Source organism: Otolemur garnettii, unplaced genomic scaffold (genome assembly GCF_000181295.1).
Source record: "Otolemur garnettii isolate 467f Iridium unplaced genomic scaffold, OtoGar3 scaffold00079, whole genome shotgun sequence".
Taxonomy (NCBI): domain Eukaryota; kingdom Metazoa; phylum Chordata; class Mammalia; order Primates; family Galagidae; genus Otolemur; species Otolemur garnettii.
Window position 1 is genome coordinate 305,640 of NW_003852474.1, and position 6,639 is coordinate 312,278.

Below are 6,639 nucleotides of genomic sequence, written 5' to 3' on the forward strand. Positions count from 1 at the left end.
AAAAATATCTGGGGGAAAAAGCTTTAGGAAAAACCATTTCAAAAACACATCAACTGCACATTTTCAACAAGTTTCTTATCAACTAAATATGCTTTTTCTTGTGTGTGTAAAAGATCCTCCTTCACCTTCCTCATCCCCTTGTCCTTCATTTCACCCCACGCCCACATGAACAGTATATAGTATAAGGCAGGAGTTAAAGGCACGGATTGCCTAAAAACATAACAGAGGGGCAAGGGAATTCAAAGCAAGATTCTTAGAAGACAGACACCAAATTCTAAAGCCTTCCCCTTCTGGAATTCTTTTTCTTTTAATTTTTCCTCTCGTGGCCACGGTAACTTGATGAACCCCAATTCACGCACGCAAGTTTCTGGGGGAAACTCAGATATGTGTGCACGCAGGTGGCTGATCAGACCTCAGAGAAAGAAGTAGCCTTGGTCTTCCTCGGATTCCGGGGAAGGAAAAGGTGCGCCCGCGGCTGGGTGGCCTCTGCCTTTGTGAGCAACCAAGCCAGCAAGTTCTCCGCAGCAGCAGCCCTGCGCCCCTCGCCCCCCCGCTGTCCTTCCTCGGCCCCCCTCTGTCCGTCTTCGCCCCCAGACTCTGCAAGCGTTCCCGCCCCGGGGGTCCCTGGTGCCCGACCGCCGCTGACCCGCCGGCTCATCCCCGGGGAGAGGCAAAGGCGCCCCGCGTCCCTCCCCTCTAACACCGCCCGGGCACGGTGCGCACAGGGTCCCCGAGGGCTCGGGCGCCGGGGCCTTGGGACTGCCCGCTCCGGTCCTACCTGGAGTGGTCGCTGCGAGCGCTGGGAAGAGCTCGGACCGCTGCCGCCACTGCCCGGAGCCGCGGGGGTGCCGATGCGGGGGGCAGCTGGGCAGGGCGGGGTGAGGGGTTCTGTGCGGTGGGCAGGGCGGGGGACTGGGGCGGCTGGTCCGGTCGGGTCCTGACCCAGCGTGGCCAAGACCCTGGGAGCGCGTGGAGTCGACAGGTGCGGGCGCTGGCGGAGGTGTGCTGCGCGGGGTGAGGTGGCGATCGATCCGAGTATTGGGAAAAGTCCCCTTTATAAGGACGGCCGGCGGGGGCGATCGTCAGAGCTCGGCGAGCGGACGTCAGAGGAAAGTGGTGTCGAGGCGTGTGCCGTGGACGCTGCCCTCGCGAGGAGGGTGGCTGTGTGGGGTGCGAAGGGAACAGGGCCCTGGGAGTCCGGGCCGAGCCTGGGCTTCCGGCCAGCGCTGCCGGCCGCTGTGTCCCCATCTTCTGGAGAGTCCCTGCCACTCCCTTTCCCTCATCAAGGAAAGGGGGCCGTGATTCCATAAGGTCGTTCCCGATTCTAACTTCTCATGACTCCGATTAAAGCAGGAAATGGGGTGACTGGGAGGGTCTGAGAATTCCATCTGCAGGGGGAGGGTGGGAACCAACAGAGAAGCGTGGGTTCTTGTCTTCCCAGACCACAGCCATGAGTGGTTTCTTGAGTCTTCTCTCTCAGAGCTGAGGGATACTCTCTGCTGCCTTTGGGAGCTGATTCTGGCGTCCCAGGTGATGGTTCCCTGAAGGAGACATTTCTGGAAGGTTTATGAAGTCCTTTCTACATCCCTACCCTTTCCACTTCAGAGTAGGGCTACAGGGAAAGACTCTAGGAGTTTGAGGTTATCACATAAGCCAGAAAAGAGCTATCCTTGGAGAGCCAACTGGGTTGCTTGCCTGCTACAATATCCTATTCCAGAGTTATAAAAAATTTGCTACATTACTTTAAATTATATCTATATTTATATACCTAAATATCTGTATCTTTATACCTGGATAATATACCTCTGGATAGAAATACATATTGTAGAAGTATTTGTACATCGAGGTATATAGAGGGAGGAGATAAAGGTGCATTGTGTATTCAGATGCGTGTGTGGGAAGAGAGACGGGCAGAGGGTTCCTGCCACTTTCTTCTGTCTGTGTTCCACCATGACTGCGCATTAAAACAGTGGAATATGCAAAGCTGAGAACTAGTGGAATGAGGAAGAGCAATTCTGAACCACTGTTTACTTCTCCCAAGACCATGCTCCTGCATAACTCGTATTTTTTTTTCTTACATTGGATTTTGAAATGAATTTTCAAATTTGTATTGTTACCCCTTTTCTTTGTTCTCTGTGTAGCTGCATCCAGCTGCCTTGTTTGAGATGAGAACACCGGTGGGGTTAAAACAGACCCGAAGATGGGGCAAAGGGGCCTGTGTGGGGAAGTTACCTTGTCTGTGTAGTGTGCTTACTTCACTGCTTTTCTGGAAAAGACTTAGATGGCTTTTCAATATTAACCCATGGAAGGGTTATGAATTCAAGCAATTTTAAGGAACTGAAAGGGGATAACAGAGATGGGATTTCATATAATTACCCAAGTATCTTAAAAGATCCACCCTCCCTCCCTCCCTCCCTCCTCCTTCCTTCCTTCCTTCCTTCCTTCCTTCCTTCCTCACTGCTTTTGTATTTAAGTGTTGTAAATTAATTTCTGATTCTGGGCCTTAGCCACAGCTTAATTTGTGTATTGCCTGTAAGAATATACCTAAGGTGATGGTGAGAGAAAGTTGATGTTTTAGCGGGAAGGCATGGGCAAGGGCAGTGTCTGAAATAGTGGATGGGCTAAGGTTAGGGAGTGTGACTCAGACTCAAAGAGCAACTGAAGAGGCAACTGTCCTCAGAGGACATCGCCAGGCTTTTGTGTATGGGAATTGGGAGTGCCGCCAGGGCACACGGGCTCCAAGGGCCACCTAATCCACTCTCAGAAGCCAGGCTTGCCAGACTCTGGACACAGCACCACATCTGAGAAGGGACAATGACCTTGAAAACAGCCAAATTCTGGCTTGACAGAGTGGCTGTCCTCCACGACAAAGAAAACAAAACAAAACAAAAACACCAGTTGAAAATGACAACTGCTGATGTATTGAGTCTAGTTCTGGGGAGACATTTCCTCATTTGCCGAGACTCTTGAGCTCCTGTGTCTGATCTAAGGATGATGCTGCATGTGGATTTCTGTCCCAGGCTGCACCCTCCAAGACAACCTGTTTTTCTTTTGTCTTCAATATGCATCTTTTCCTCCACTCTCCTGGGAGTATGTGATCACACTTAGAGCTAAGAAAATACACAGCAGTGGGACCTCAATTCTAGTCCTGGGGAATAAAAAGCAGGTTTTACATTTACAAAGTCTTCATTTATTTAAAACACATTACCTACATGCCTTTTACATCCCAGACACTGTCGTATGTATTGAGAATACATGTAGAAAATGATGTAGCCCTTTCCCTTCAAGCAGAGTGTCATTTGAGAAAGGAAACAAAGAAAAATAAGCGAAATGTCCACTTCAGTATACTGTTGTAAGTGCTGGGAAAGCACAAACAAAAGGTCTTCATCAGACTCAGGTGTTTTTGGAAGAGGGAGACATTAGATTCAAGAGGGGGGAGGTTTGGTAAGTTCCCACTCAGTGGGTACAATGTAGGGGTATATGGCATACCTGGATGAATGGTGCAACTGTAGCTTGGACTTTACCTTACAAATGCAAACAATGTACCCTAATCACCATGTACCCTCATATTAAACAGAATTCTTTTTTTTTTTCTTAAAGGACATATGATAAATCTGGCAGTTCAGGGAAAAATTAAGCTTAATTTAACAAAATATATATAAAGAAGTATCTGTGCTGAACACATACCAACTTTTCTTCTTGTCATTATTCCCTAAACCGCACAACCATTTACATAACATTTACATTATATTAAGTATTCTATTTAATCTAGAGATGATTTAAAGTATCCAAAGGATGTGCATAGGTTGTATGCAACAATGAAGTTGTTTTTTTGGTTAGGATAGAAAAGTCTATTTTATATTAGAGAAAGGAAAGAGAGTGGGGAGAAGAGATGAGAACAAGAGAGAGAAGGGAGCAGAGAGCAGGGAGTGAGAAATGGGAGGATGGATCGACTAAGTAATTTTATACCAGTCGCTTGAGCATTGTTGGGTTTGGTAAGCAAGGGTGGTCATGGAACCAATTTCCTACTGATACTGTTTCAAACATTTGGTGCAACATGGGTTCTCCATTGGTGCTCAATATGTGCTAGCAATTGCTGCGGCAGCGGCTTCTGTTGTTTTGATTCATTGTTGGAGCCTGCTGATGCTCTGGCCTCTAGTGGTGGTTAATTACACAGCTGGTGCTGTGGATAAATGTCCCTGTCTGTTCCTTATAACCTAAGGTGTGCTGCAGGAGTTCGTATATTCTGTGAACCACATCATAGACTAAGATCTAGACTCTACTTCTTGCCCATTTTTAACTAAATTCAGTTTATGCCTTTGTAGGTAGGGTGGGAGTAGGGGCAAAAATCCATGTTCATAGAGGTAGAAGAATTATCCACTTTTTTTTTTTTTTTTTTGAGACAGAGTCTCACTTTGTCACTCAAATAGAGTGCAGAGACACCATCATAGCTTCTGTGTTAAGTAATCATTTTGCCTCATCCTCCCAAGTAGCTGGGACTACAGGTGCCCGCCATGATGGCTGGCTAGTTTAAATGGGGTTTCATTCTTATTCAGGGTGACCTTGAGCTCCTGGGCTCAAGGGATCCAACTGCCTCGGCCTCCCAGAGTGCTGGGATTACAAGGAGTAAGCCACTGTGCTCAGCTGCTATCTTATTTCTCAGCGTCTTCTGCTTCTGTCGGATACTCAGTTCTTATCAATGGCTCCTTTTGAGGCTCACCCATGTCACCTTTGTTATCTCTTATGAGTCTCTTAGACTAGAGTCAGATGAGGATCCTAGAGAAACTTCCATGAGCTCTGTCTTTACCCAGACTGGGTGATGTATTCCTCTCTGAGTCTGTTCTCTCATGGCACTTACTGCTACTTACTAATTGTCTACAGGTTACATATCTGTTTCTCTATTAGTCTGTGAACACTGTGAAGGGGAAGATCATATTCCATTCATCATTATGTACTTAGAATTTAGTGCTATTCTTGTGATATGACCACACAAAAACTTAATTGAACTGAACTGCATTATTTTTACAGAAGAAAAAAATAAGACTAAAAATTAAAGATCTGAGCATTAAATTAAAAGCTGAAGTAGAAACCTCAGATTTGGAAGAGGCAAAAGTGGCCATTCTGGTGGATATGTGTGTGTGCATGTATGTATGTATACACACATATGTAAATTCAGGGTTTAATTTGCATTAATTTACATAAAGCCTCACAACCATTTAATGGTGGATATACCGGCAAAACAGACTTCTCTGCCTCTCAAATCAATACCCTTCAACTTTGAGCAAACTGTGCTTCTATAGTCAATTTGATATTTCCCCATCTCAAAATTGTACATATATTTTTTAAAAAAATCTTTATATTTGCCCTCATTTTTGTAATCATTGTAATTTTTTAAAAAATGCTTATAAAAAGATGGAAAAGAAAGAGCTCAGGGGTTAGAGTTAGTAGGGGGAAAATCAACACTATTGGTAAAGATCCTAATAACCCAATCTGAGCACATTAGAATAGACCTCCATGTGCTGACTTTATCAGTGACAGGAGAGTTAATCACTTGGGTACAAATCAATTTAATTCAAAGGCAATTGCCCAGCAAATGCCAAGTTTTTTCTTTGTCCTTATGATAAATAGCATATGATGACTAAAACGTCATACTTTTAAAATAAGCAGTTACATAAGAATTATACAGTAGTATACCTTCAACATTATTAAAAAAAAACATAACGGTGATGACTAATGTATTATAGGGTTCATTTTTCCATGTTTTTGGTATCAGAGTCATTCTGTGTGACCATTGCTATAGTTCTTGGTAGCAGCAAAAGATGTTTTTCCTTCTGGTTATTTTTCTAAAACTTTATTATGAAAATATGTGAACAAATCTCAGGGTAGAATATGTATCAAAGTTAACATTTGTATGCTCACTACCTAGATTCTGCTATTAATATTTTCTTATCTCATATCTGTCTATCTTTCTATCAATTCATCAATTCATCTCATTTCAAAGTAAACAGCATAAGGACAATTACCCTAAATACTTAAACATGCATATAATGCACTAGACATCAATAATATATACAATTTTTTCCCTATTGAAATAAAATTTGTATGGAATAAAAATCCATTCACCTTGAGTGTATTGATAAAAGCAAGCACCAGTGTAACTCAAATCCTGATCAAGATATAGAACATTATTTTTGCCCCAGATATTCCCTTGTACCACTTCTGAGTTAAGCCCTGCCATTACAATGTTATGATTTTTATTTCACTATAGAATAGTTTTACCTATTCTGGAACTTCAGATAAAGTGAATCATACAATGCTTATTTTCACTTAGCATAGTATTTTTAAGATTTGTCCATACTATTGAGTGTATAAAAAACTTGTTGTTTTCTTGCTCTTATAATGCATTAATGTGAATACACAACAGTTGATTATCTAAGTTAACTGATGGACACCTGAGGTGTGTCCAAGTTTTACTTATTATGTATAATAATAGAAACTATGGTGAACAAGTATTTTTGTGGAATGGACTTTTATTTCTTCATATCTTTCACAGTATTTAGTGTTAGTCTTATTTTAAAATAATTTATATATAAATGTTTAATTCTGGTCATTCTGGCTGTGTTCAGAAAATTATTAAGG